The 12,103-nt window shown below is 32.8% G+C and overlaps 1 long non-coding RNA gene across 1 annotated transcript; it reads left to right on the top strand.

The window, feature by feature from the left end:
- The first annotated feature begins 6,717 nt into the window (after positions 1-6,717).
- On the top strand, positions 6,718-12,103 carry LOC124354578. Its single transcript, XR_006921694.1, has 3 exons — positions 6,718-6,863; positions 7,883-8,039; positions 11,935-12,103. It is a non-coding gene; the product is annotated as an uncharacterized LOC124354578 (long non-coding RNA).

Raw genomic sequence — 12,103 nt, 5'->3', positions numbered from 1 at the left:
ATGATGAAGAAGAAGTTGATGTTTACACTGCAATCCGGTCCCGTGCAGCAAATGGTTGGTGACGCTGACACAGATGATTCCAAACAGTAAGGAAGTGAAGGTGACTCGGATGTGGACAACCACATCGTGTATTTACACTGCATGTATGAGACCCATACAGATTGAGTGGATTGACACTCTTCTAGTGCCCATAGAAGGAGATGGGCCAAACAAGTAGGTGCGCGGGGACAGTGGTCCAATGTTGTACCATACGGCTGATTACCATCTGTCCTCAAAATGATACGTCACAATTTTGTGGAAATACACCTTCAAATTCAGATTTGGATATCAATCCCCAGGCTCATAGACATAAAATCTTAAGTTTTATCACATTAAAATTTCTTTAGTATTCTGTGATCCCTATAAGCAAAAATTTTGCAGTGAATGTGTTAAACCAAATGATTACGCCAGCTTTCATAGTTTGATTGTGGGCAGTATATGTAGAATGATAACTTACTTATCCATTACTATTACTTTGATCATAATTCTTCCAGTTCTTTCAGCATGCCAATAAATTGCTGTTCATTTCCTAATAGTTGTCAGTTAAGGTTTTGCCTTTCTTACCATAAAACACCAGCTTTGCTGTAGATAGAGCTTATATTGGTCACTGTTAAATTACATTAAAATACAAAAACCAATTCCAAAATTCCATATTTTTCCAATCCAGCATGACATAATATTAGTCCTGGTCCCTCACCTAAAGACACCTTGAATTTGAATCCTACCAGATTTTATTTTGAATTTGAGTTGTTCATGTTTTATCAAGGTATAACTGATCTTCCCAATTTGTCTTTTCTTTCATTGTGTATCTACCATAGATTTAGTTCTTAAAACCAGTTTTCTCCCCTAAAACGTCTTTTAACTGTGCAATAGTTAAATATTTTCCTTTTTATAAAGAACTTGTTCTTGAACTGTTCTTCAAAATGATTAATGTTGATTACACTTTTTTCAGTTCTGAAAATTTATTTCTCCAACACTTTTCCCATGAAAGGCTTTGAAACAAAATCTTTGGGCACTTTGTAATGATACTTATACACTGCAGCAATACATTCTTGAGTTTTCTTCAAAATATCACCAACACAGTAATTAGGTCTATTTGTAACAATATCTTTTAAAAACAGTAAACACTATGATATATGATATAATTCAAAAGACCAGACAAGTCATGTCGACTAATCTGATTTATAATGATATTTTAAATATTCCCACAAAACAAAACCAGTAATAAGTAAAATAGAAATAAATAATAAAGAAAAAAGAATCTAATCTTAGATCTCAACAAATAAATCCTAACTTAGTCATACAGGGTTGGTTCTACTAATTCACTTGCATTGTGCACTATTTACAATTGTCACCCCATCCCTTTTTTCCTTTTCCCCATAGTTTAGATATTTCTTTTGTACAATCTGAGTTTGATCTGAAAAAATTTTCAACTTTCCCAAACTTTGTTACATGAACACAGGATTAGATAACACTCAAGTGCAAACTTTTCTGTGCTACTCGGCTATTTTCACACTGATTTCCACAAGTGTCAATCACCTCACAGTGAGATTACATACATGTAGTACAGGATTAGGAGTCACTCAACTGCTAGCCTTTCTATGATGTAGTAATAATTCTACATTTATCACTCCAATGATTACAAACAGCAGTTAAATTAAGTTGAGTGATTTAATATCTTTCATTTGTGATAAAATCTCTTAATACTCTAGTGCAACTTTAACCTCCTTACTGGCCATTACCTATAATTTAGTTGGAGTGTCACATTTGTTTTTATTATGTATTAAACCACCAGTTAAAACATTAACACCCATAATTAGTTGCTTGCATGTTCATAAGGAAACTAATTAACAAAAACTTATAATTCAAAGAAAGTTTCCTGGTTTAATGTAATAAAATAGTAGTTGGTGCCAACGACTATAATGGCACTATATTTCAGTATTTTAAATATTGATACAAATAAAAATGAATGTGTTCAACAGTATTGCATATCAATCAAAAGCTTAAATTATCAGCTATTAGATAGTGTTAATTCAGTAAAAAGGGATTATTTTTCAAAAAATAGTTACATGTTTTTTTTTTTAAAGTTTTTATGAATGAATTTATAGATTTATAGATAGACCTCAGTAGTACCTTAAGAGAGAGTCAGTAGTCTCATGATCTTATGTGTTGGACTTAGGATCTGAGTTGAAAATAGCATAGGTTCAAATCCTGTCTGTGACTGTTGCACTTTTTGTCAGTACTATCGAACTTGTAATGTACTGACTCTCCTTATTCTGTTTGATAAGATTCTCTCCCAGGCTAGTGGCCCTTAAGGACAGGTAGAATAAGGCTGAAAAGGATCAGCTCTTACCTTAAATTACTAAAAAATATATATACCCATCCAGTAAAACATAGATTTGTAAGACTTTTATCATAACAAATGTTGAAGTAACATGTAAAATATTATTTTATTGCTCATGTATTTTTGTCAGTTTACAGTTTTTATAAGTTGTAGCATATTTTTTATTTTCTTATAAATACGTTATTTTACAAATTCCTAACTTATTTATATATGCAGTTTTTTGGATTTATTGATTGTTTAAAAATATTTTTGTAGGTGCCAGTTTTACAGAAATGAAGGTACAACAATAGCTAAATTTTTTTTCTTTCTTTAATAATAACCAAAATTCTTCATCCCATGTGAAAACCACTTTAACAACTATACTTTTTAGTAAAACATGCTTCAAAACAGTTAAAACATCTTTGTAGGCAAAATAGGGCTGCCATCACAGGAAAAATATATGGCAAGTTTGGGACATGGATGAACCGATACATTTTATTCTCAATTTGATTAGTTCTGTGTAAACATATTTATACAAAAATATTACATTAAAATAGTATTGAATTTTCAATATTTTATGGAACTAAGATATCACATACTCCAGTGCAAAATAATACAAGACTAGACTGAATTTATTTGGCAATCGAAACAATGGTTTACTTCCCCTGGATCTCTTCAAGGTTGTAAACACCTGGAAAGTTTCTCAAAGTCTCATATTGTGGTTGCTTGCAGACCCCTGTCCATCTTCATGTAGAAACTCTTATGGTAACAGTAGCAGGCTTTTGATGTGTGGAGCACTAAACTTTTATTAGTTAATGACAAAAATTCATCCCAATTTACAAACCAAGTAATTGTTAATGATTTTATTGATTTCTAATAAGAAAAAGAAAAATAATAAATATCTGTCCCCTTTATTTCAACATTCAAAAATCTGCTAACCCTTCCCAAAAATTTTTTTATGGGGGGGGTGGGGGGGGGGGGGGGTGGGGGGGGGGGGGGGTGGGGGGGGGGGGGGGTGGGGGGGGGGGGGGGTGGGGGGGGGGGGGGGTGGGGGGGGGGGAACATTATTGTAGTTGGGGACTTCAATGTAAACTTTATGGCAGACAATGAAGAGACCCATGAACTATTAAACTTAATTGATAGTTTTGGATTGAATGTGACTGTGTCGGATATCACGAGGCCAAATACTAACTCTTGTGGAACTGCGGGTAGCTGCATTGATAACCTACTAACTTCCCTACATCCTGATAGAGGACAATCGTCGGTGCTCCATAATCCTGCTTCTGATCACAACATCATCTTCTTTGTTGCGGATATCGAGACTGATGGATCGACGGGAAGCAGTCTCATATTAAAACACTTAACTAGACCTTTGAGCTTGTCTGGGGTATCCTTTTTTGAGCATTATCTTAGCCAAATTAACTGGTTAGATGTATATAGCCTTAATTTAAGTATCAATGTAAAGTTTAAAATGTTTCTTGACCTTTTTTTATGGGCCTTAAATTGTGCTGCTCCAATTAAAAAATTGAAATTAAAAGCTAAAAGTTCATGTACTAGATGGTATCATGAGGGTTTTGTTAAACTAAGTCTGAGCTGGATAGGTTATATTTTATTACTTAAAATACAATTAAGGATAAGAAGGATGTAATGGCAAAATATAGAAGTCTCAAAGCAGTGTACAAACGTGAGATAAACAGAGCTAAACTTTGTCATAACAATAGTGTAATAGATAGATCCAAAAATAAAAGCAAAGCTGCTTGGGGCATAATAAAAAAGTCAGCCAAAGTCAACAGCAGGCCAGTTCCCAAGTCTCATTTTCTCAGTCCTGACACTTTTAATGATTTTTTGGTCTCTTCTGTGGAAGATACTTGTAAAAACATTGGTAATAGTACCTATGATTATTTTTATTATCTTGACAAGTCCTGTAATTCAGAGACTATAAATTTTAACTTTAGTTTTAAGGAAATTAAGGTGGAGGAAACCTATGGAGCTATTCTTAGCCTAAGCAATAGCACATGTTTGGATGTTTTTGGTATCAATGCACATGTACTAAAAGCTGCTGCCGAACATATTTGTGAGGTCTTGACTTACTTGTTTAATAAATGTATTAATAGTGGAACTTCTCCTGATATATTTAAGATTAGTAAGGTTATTCCTGTTCATAAGAAAGGTCCTAGGGACAAGCATTGCAACTATAGACCTATTTCTATTATTCCAGCTGTGTCGAAGGTCTTTGAGCGGTTGGTACATGGGCAGATTGTGGCTTATTTAGAGTCAAATAAGACTGTCAGTTTGGTTTCCGTTCTAATCGCAGTACCATAAAAGCGGTACAGGCTCTTGTAAGTGCTTGTTTTGATGGCCTTGAACAAAAAAATGTTGTTAATCTTAGAAGTTATGACCTTTCAAAGGCCTTTGATACTGTTGAACATAGTATTCTAGTCAATAAATTGAAATTTTGTGGTTTTAATCAATTAGTTTTGATTTTTTTAACTCTTATCTGACAAATAGGTCACAATGTGTATATTTAAATGGTTCATATTCAGTAACTAAACCTGTTAACTTTGGAGTGCCGCAAGGCTCAATACTGGGGCCAACATTATTTATTCTTTATATAAATGACCTCCCAGGAAATCTAAATGACAGCTGTGTAAATACTTATCTCTTTGCAGATGACTTGGGGCTATTGGTTAGTACTGAATCAGCCTTGGACAGTGTAAATAAACTTAGCGATAAAAATTCTACTGTCTTGGATTGGTGTTCTGCAAATAAACTTTGCATAAACATTGGAAAAGTTCAAGACCTACCTCTTAATTTGTACAGTAAAAGTAGCGAAAATAGTATTAAGTTTCTTGGAATATATGTTCAGTCGAATCTCAAGTGGCATGATCATATTAACTATATAGCCTCTCGAGTTGCTAAAGGTGTTTTCTTAATTAGGGCATTAAAGGGCACAATTTCAACTGATTATTTATTGTTTGTATACTATGCTTATGTTCATAGCTTTATCACTTATGGAATCACCTTATGGGGCAATACACAGTATGCAACAAAACTTTTTATTCTGCAAAAAAGGGCTGTTAGATTGATTGCTGGTGTATCTAACAGAGATCACTGTAAAGCTTGGTTTGCAAAGTTTAATATTTTAACCCTGCCATCCGTTTATGTATTAAGTGTTTTGATGTATGTTAAAGATAACTTGAATGACCTTGTTAGCCTTAGTGATAACCATAACTATTTTACGAGAAATAGGAATGATCTGTTGCTGATGAAGTGTAAATACACAAGCACGCAAAGTAGCTTTAGGTATCTGGGAATCAAATTGTACAATGCTTTACCTGAACATATAAAAATATTATCTAGGCCTAGGTTTGAAACCTCTATAAAAAACATGTTGCTTAAGAAGTGTATATATAGTGTAAATGAATTTTACAATGCTAGTAATAGTATGCTTCTTTAACTAGTTTCACATGTTATAACTTGTTGACGTTGTTATACACTATTGTAGTGTCCTGACAATAAATGATTTGATTTGATTTAGCTACTTTTACAGTAAATAGCTTTTTATAGTCAAGTATAACTTAGATACTAAACAGTTATAATTAATGTGCTGTTTTGGATTATTCACATACAGCTGCTACAGAGGAGGAGTGAACTACCTACTCTGTTTGTTATTTCTGGCAAATGAGGGTTTAAAGGGCAAACATACATACATATATACGGGGTGTCCCGCAACTCTCTGGACATATACATATACATCCAGAGAGTTACAGGTCAGCCTGTATAAAGGTCATTGTTCAAGTGAGAACAATATTTTAAGTGAAAGAATCAGCAGGAGAAACCATCCCATTTATGACAGAACCTCAATAATAGGAATACATACAAAGCGGTCGACTCGAATGAGATATAACAGATAACTTAGAAGATGCCTTAACCAGGTGTCTTGTACGCGAACTACCAACCAGTCCGTGTGTGACGCTCAACTCGGTCGTACAGTCATGGTTTTCACTGTCCTTTTAATTAATCTATTTTATGCCTGTGTTAGTGTGTGTAGGCTTACACTGTGGTTTTACTTATTTTAGTGTGATTATGACATTGCCGTGATCGAGCGAAACATGTCACGCTAAGAATAAACTGGATTGCTCAAGCTGTGTACATAACATAAGATTGTTGTTTTAAATGTATTATATTCTCAGTACATATCTCTAGAACTAATAGGACCAAAACCTAAAAACCTATCTCATAAATAAAAATCAGATTCAAGAAAAAACACAGAAATAAAAAATCATCTACACATCAATGCTATTATTAAAAATTAGATGATTTTAGATTAGAGAACAAGGATCCAATCTTAAATGCCACAAACATAATTTTAAATTGTTGTTTGCAGTGAGACGATTTTACACAGAGACAATGCAGCTAATGTGCAAGCTAGAGTCAGTGTGGCCAACACGCTAGAACTGTATAAACAACTCGATGAGTCTTATGGTCACATGAATGACAAGTAAGTAATCTACAATTTCAGTGATTAAGTTTTACTAAAGCATTGTGATGTTGGCTGAATATGAACTGGGTAATCCTAATCAATCAATATTAGCATCAACAGAGAAATCTGATTTGACAAGTATAATTCAGACCTCAAGCCGGTTTGATAATTATGTAAAAATATTGTTCAATAGTAAACTGTGCAGAAATACCAATATATACATGAATTCAAAGTCCTTATTTAACTGAAGATCCTTTTCAAACATGTTTGTTCATTAAGTTAATTGTCATCAGACCGATTGGTAATGTTTTGATGTTGTGTTGGATATATAGTAAACAACTATTACTTGATATTTTGATATGGTTACTCTTGTTTAGAGTTATATTTTGCTGGGGTTTATTTCTTAGTGTATTTTTAGCATCTTATTTACTACTTTTATTTTTAGCAGTTTACATTCATGGGAGTATTCTGGTAATATTAATTAAGAAAGTCATTTCAGGTTCATGCCTTATTTACTTGTCAGGGACTTAAAAAGAAATTATGTGTCAAATGTGTTAGCATTATAGATTTTATCAATATGTTCACAACAATGGCTAATTTTTGGACTTTTTTATTTGTCCTTGAATATTTCAATAATAATAGTGGTGAAAAACTGTAACCTTGTTTATGTTATCTTCTAAGTATAACAAGAAATGAATATAGGCTTTGCAATTCAGCAAAACAAATTATTTGTCAATTGTTTCAATGTTTCTCTGTGTACCCCAAGGAGTACCTAAAAAAGTAATATAACTTAAAATTGAAGCATTTGTGTGTCCGACAAGATAAGGTATTTATTTAAGCATGGAATCACATTTAAAAAACCATCAAGACAGGCAAACAAAAACACAATAAGGAAATGCATAGCAACTTTTGGGCTCACAACGTGCTTGATGAAAGCCTGGTGTGTACCCGATGGGGTGCAGTTGTGAAAGGTCGCATGTACCTGATGGGGTGTTAAAGTATCTATATTTTTGTTGACTATCTCAATATGATTCAAGGTGGAAAAATGAAATGAAAGCCTTTACAGACAAATTTGAAGCAAAAATAAAGAAGATAAAATCTCAAACAAAGAATGTGGTTCAAAAAGAAGATGAAGTTAAAATTGGTGATTTTAAATCAAAACACAGATAGTTTACCAGACTGTAAGAACAAAAGGTAAGATATTTTGTTTTATTCGTCTATACTGATCAATAAATAATTGATCAATTATTATTATATGCTGCCTTTAGATGGTTTTATCTCAGGTTGCATTTAGAGACATGTCCAACATGGATACAGATTATGTTTTTACTTCTTACATTTCCCATTCTTATGAACATTTCACTATTATTTCATGGAGCTTCTACCTTATAAACAATAAAAATATCAGCACATTAATTGATGGACAGGTTAACAGATTTAAATCTGTAATTATTCCTTTACATGAAGTTTTTCTTTTGGAAAATGTCATGAACCTTCAATATTTCTGTTGGATTTAGAAAATGTCTTTCACCTTTGATGACTGTGTGATGCAAGAAATCCTCTTGGATAAAACTCCATTAAAATTCCTCTTTTACTAGTTGGTACAAGACAAACTATTATCTTTTGTGTTGATTCTGTCATACAGTTGTATTAAAACATATGTTGTTTAAGTTAAAATGGAAGTAATTTAACTGTTGCATCCCACAAAAATCAATTATGGGCTATTCTCTTTTTAATATATGTTTTAAAAACTCCCAGCAAATACAATTTTTTATTATATGCTGCAGCAATTCTCAAATACACTTCTAATATTGGCTTGCACAAGTTGATTCAAGGCTCAATGAATTATCAATATGGTTCACAGCAAATGGTTTGAAATTGAGTTCCACTAAAACTCAATTAGTTGGTTTCCAAAATCTTCAAAGCCAGAACCATCTTGACTTTAACTCAATTTTAATCAAGTTAGAGAGTCAACGCATTAGTTTTTAAATCAGCAGTTTTTTTAAGAATTCATGTAGACTCAAATCTGTCATGAACAAAATATTTTCAAATTTTTGTTAGAAGCTCTGCTTGTTTCCATATGTTAATCTTAAGAAATGTGTTGACTTAAAAACAAAACTTATGATTTATCATGCTACGTTCATAACAGTTCACTTTTCGTTTTTCAGTTTTTAATTGTATTACGTACTATGTGAACTGAAACAGTCTTAATGTTTAATTAGACATCATTATGAATTTTTAAATCAAACAAATTCTTAAGTGATTGGTTTACATCTGGATTCAGATTAATCTCTTTAGAAATGTTGACGGACTTGTTATTAAAATAGTCAGATATTGGCTATCCCTCGTATATTATGTCATTACTACAATTAAGTTCAGAGAAAGTTTCTGTTAGCTTATGGCTACTTGCTAAAATTATCCATGTTTTTTGTTGTTGTTGTTAATCTATTTAGAATGTGTTTTAAAGGAAAAGAATTTTCAAATCAAATCATGTTGATTGCCGTAAGACTTCTACAAGTATTGATAATGTCTATTTGCCACCAGATGACCAAGTCAAAAGTACATGTAACAAGGTACTATTCTACAAACTAAATAGAATAAAAATCATACAGAGGTCCAATACTATCATTTACAGTAACATTATATAAACTCAGTGGTTTGAGACAGTTTTTCTAGTACTTTTTGTTCTTTTAAGCAGGCTGTATTAAAACTAGTCACAACTAGGCATCAATAATTGTAAAAAGCAACAAGAAAGTAAGTACCGTTTTAATATTTAAAAAAATCAACAAGTAAATTTTTCACACAAAACTTTATTTACCTGAAAGATCATTCTTTCCTCTACTTCTCTACATAATATCCATTATTATTAAGGCACTTGTATCTTGAGACCAGCTTTTGTATGCCGTCGTCAAAGAAGTTTGCCGCCAGACTGGACAACCACTGTTGCACAGACGTTTTTACTTCATCATTGGAATGACGCTTCCCCACGAAATGTGTCTTTAAGTGCAGAAACAAATGTTAGTCGCTAGGTGCTAGATCGGGACTGTATCTGTAGATGGTCCAATTGTTCCCAGCCAAATGAAGTAATGAGCTCTTGCGTTCGATTTGCTGAATGTGGACGAGCATTGTCGTGGAGCAAAACGACGCCTGCACTCAGCATGCCACACCTTTTCTTTTGAATTGCACGGCTCAGTTTTTTTTAAAGTTTCACAGTACACGGCTGCCTTAATCGTTTCACCGTGAGGCAGAAAATTGACCAACAACACACCCTGTCTGTCCCAAACCTGATTTTCTGGGCAGAAATTGATTGCTTGAATTTGACTTTCCTAAGGGGATGTTGAATGTCGCCATTCCATTGACTGTTGTTTTGATTCTGGTGTAACGTAGGCTACCCACGTTTCATCGCCTGTAACGATATGGCTTAAAAATCATCGCCCTCATTACTGTAACGCTCGAGAAAGCTCAATGCACTGCCCAATCGTTTGGTTTTGTGCTCATCATTCAACATTTTCGGTACCCACCGTGAACACAGTTTCCGATAATTTAAACGTTCGGACATAATTTCGTAGAAAACACTTCTTGATATAGCAGGAACTTTTTTCAGCTAAGGACGAAATTGTGAACCGTCTGTTCTCTTTCACTTTACAGCCCACTTTTTGAATGAGATCATTGGTAATGACTGAAGGTCGCCCACTTCGTTCCTAATCATGAACGTTTGTGCGGCCATCTTTGAAGGCCTTAACACATTTCCACACCATTCCTTCACTCATAATGTTTTCACCATAAACTTCACTGATTTGACGATGAATATCAATTGCTTTTAAGCCTTCACAGTCGACGGGATTTTAAAATCACGTAAACAAACGAAGACTCGATAAACGGCGTCGTAATGGTGACTGTGGCTTCCCAACTGATGTAGTTACACTACACGCATGCGCTAAACGGCAACTACAGCGCTGCGGCGGCGTAATTTAAAAACGGTACTTACTTTAAAAACATGCCTAGTATATAAAATGTTCAAAGATCAACTTAAATTGTAAAAAGAAACTATTAAAACGATCTTGAGGGTGCATTTACTTAAGAACGTTCCAATGGACCTCATTAAGAGAACTTAATCATTTTGTTTTGAAAAAAATTCTTTTAACATTAGGGGCTTGATTCCCTTTCTCGTTTTTACAAGATTTGTTAATATCAATCATTTCAAGAAAGAGAGCCTGATGATATAATATCTCTTGATCACAATTAAGTTTTTTAATTCAGTTTTATTGCTGAGGATTTTATCAATACTCTTTTAGAAAAAGTATTTATTCTTGTGGGATCAAGAAAACATTCAGCACCATATAACCATGAAACCTAATAAAAATTTAAAACATATCTCAGAGGTTAGGCGCTCTACTGCTTTCAATTAAACCTATATTGAAAACCATTGCAATGTAAATAGTTTTATTTCTAGTTTCCTTTTCTAACAAAACAAACATAGATTTTAGTTTATTAAAAATTGTTGGAAAATCCCCTTAACAGAATTAGGCACTCTATAAGTTGAAATAATAATTGTATTTTATTCAGCTAGTTCTATACTTGATCCTTCAATAATTCAATCCTCAAAATAAACACTCTGATTTCTTTTTTTAACTAAATTTAAATTACCCATCAATAAAATACAGGTATCACCTTCTTGACCATATTTTCTATAATATGTTTCTGTTCTAAATCTAGTTATACTATTTTGAAATGTAATTTCATCAGACATAAACCAATGTTTATTTAAACAAATGATACCAATGTCAGTTGCCTCGAGAGAGATTTTGAGATATCTCACCTTGTTTATATAAATGCATAAGCCAGGGAAAATTGGTATTTAAAAATGCTGATAAATTTGTCTGTGTATTATTTCTTACTTTATTTATTTTAACTTTCCTAGCATAGAGTACATCTTTTGTCATTACATGAAAAAAATCACCTTTATATAGAAACTTGTTACAATAAAATTAATTGTATTGCATATTTATCTAGTGATAGGGCCTAATTTATGAATAATTATGAAACCTCTTTTACTTCAACATAATAATACAATTTATTATTGTTTCAGATGGGAAATTTGGTTACGATATTTGATAATGCTGTTTCTCATTCACTACATGCACTGCCATTGATGAACTAAGAAAAAATTTACCAAAGAATCCAAGTGGTGTGTTATTGTTTTATTACATTTTTGTATGAAAGTACTGTTTCTGATTAAAAAAAAATAAGAACTATCA

The sequence above is a fragment of the Homalodisca vitripennis genome, chromosome 2 (genome assembly GCF_021130785.1).
Source record: "Homalodisca vitripennis isolate AUS2020 chromosome 2, UT_GWSS_2.1, whole genome shotgun sequence".
Lineage (NCBI taxonomy): Eukaryota > Metazoa > Arthropoda > Insecta > Hemiptera > Cicadellidae > Homalodisca > Homalodisca vitripennis.
The sequence above is the reverse complement of the archived record's forward strand: the minus strand, read 5'-3'. Positions and strand labels throughout refer to the sequence as shown.